The sequence below is a fragment of the Penaeus monodon genome, chromosome 16, assembly GCF_015228065.2.
Source record: "Penaeus monodon isolate SGIC_2016 chromosome 16, NSTDA_Pmon_1, whole genome shotgun sequence".
NCBI lineage: Eukaryota > Metazoa > Arthropoda > Malacostraca > Decapoda > Penaeidae > Penaeus > Penaeus monodon.
The window spans coordinates 20871551-20873389 of NC_051401.1; the positions used below are offsets into that span (position 1 = coordinate 20871551).

The 1839-nt window shown below is 39.0% G+C and overlaps 1 protein-coding gene across 9 annotated transcripts in view; it reads right to left on the bottom strand.

The window, feature by feature from the left end:
• The window catches only part of LOC119582626, a gene marked incomplete at its 3' end in the record, with an annotated part of 4708 nt that extends 4335 nt beyond the window's left edge, over positions 1 to 373 (bottom strand). For 5 of the 9 annotated variants that reach the window (XM_037931016.1, XM_037931012.1, XM_037931014.1 and 2 more), the window contains 1 exon segment: positions 284 to 372. 9 annotated transcript variants of the gene reach the window in all.
• Between the last annotated feature and the right edge of the window lie 1466 nt (positions 374 to 1839).

Below are 1839 nucleotides of genomic sequence, written 5' to 3' on the forward strand. Positions count from 1 at the left end.
GAAATATCTTTCAAGATTAATTGTTTAGGTAATGACGTGATACGTAAGACTGTTTTTTTTTTCAATAGCAGATAAAGATATAGCTCGAAGTTCTCACTGTATGAATTTTATTAATTGCGAAATGGCATCGCTGTTCCGCATGTCCGTCATATCCTATATTCCTCAGATTGTTTACATCTTCATTTTCTGCAAATCTAGTAAACTCTTAGACCTTTTCATCGTTTCAAGAACGTCTCAGATTTTGGCCTGTAACGATGAAGAAATGCACATATTCGTTACTGACTGTATGTTTCAGAAATTAAGGCAGTTTTTTCCTCTAATGCGCTGTAAGCCCTCCCCAAACCCGAGTATTCCCACCACTGACAACTCGACCGCGAGTGCGGGAGCATGACAACAAGCCAGAAGAAACGTCATTCCAATTCTATATTAGTGCTTTTCTTGACCTTGACCTATTCATTCTGTATTAGCCTGCGTGAGTAAGTGTGTGTGTGTGTGTGTGTGTGTGTGTGTGTGTGTGTGTGTGTGTGTGTGTGTGTGTGTGTGTGTGTGTGTGTGTGTGTGTGTGTGTGTGTGTGTGTGTAAGTATATATGTATAAGTGGGTGTTTGTAAGGAAAGTAAAGAGAGGATGAATGAGTGGCTTTTGCTCCGCGTAGAACAACTCGTACGGAAGAACAAACTAGAAATTACAGTGGCTCACATTCTGATATTTTGGAAATGTTACCATGTGGCTAATTTTTCGCTATGTGACGGATGGGACATATAGATGATGCATTGTTATCAACAATAATGCTATATTTCGATCAACTTGACGATTTAAAGTATTCGAAAGTGAAATAAGCTAAAGGAGAGTTGCCATCTCGTAAAAAAAATTGTAAGCACGGGAAACCTTAGTCAGAGCTGACGTAGCCGTTAGTGGTGGAATCTATTTCTGCGTTTACCATAACCATACCTTTATTTTTAAAACATCCAAAATATGTAACGTTCTAAACGCCAACCAGTGATATCCGTAAAATAATGAGATGACCAAAAGGCTTAAAATGTTTGCTGAAAATGCGTCTTTAAGGCAAATCCAAAGATAGTACAGTATATACATCGACGTCAAAGAATGGCAGGTATTCAGTTTCAATATTTTTTAAAAATCACATTCGGTGTGAATATCGAGGTATATTCTAACAATAATTAAAGAAAGTGATATAGTGATAAAGAAAAGGAGGAAGATTCTCTTGGTAGGTTTGCTTAGTTCTAGTTAATATAATCAGTCTGCGAGTATATCGGGGAGTGGGCTCTCCACTGGCTCATAGTATATTACGAGGGCACTATCTGATCATTTTCTGTCTATTCGCGAGTCTCCGAGATTCCTGCGTAGTTTGCGTCTTCGTAATATTCGAGACGATCCCAAACATTAGTGGCCAGTCTGTGTATTCTTGTGTTCATTGGTTCCATATTATATTGTTGATGAAGTATTCTTATAGAGGGGCGGGGGTTGGGTCATTCATAGTAAAGCTATGTTTTGTATAGCCTGCAGTGCTAATATTGAGGAGTGGGAGATGGTATTTAGTTGGACCGGTGGGTATTCGATTACTGGCCTGACCAAGGCTTTGTATGATGGAGTTTGGTCTCTTCTGAGCCCCCCTATAATCTTCTGAGCTTTGTGAGGATGGTTTTAGCTTTTAACCTTTCTTTGATATGGGAGGCGATACCAGTTTTTGTGATTTTCAGCTCTAGAATTCTCCTCATTTGGTGTAGTTTACAGCTACATTTTCAGATTAGGTCTCCTGGTTGTTCGGCAATAGTATTACTAGAACTTTGCGATTTGGTCAAGTGATTACAGGTACTTC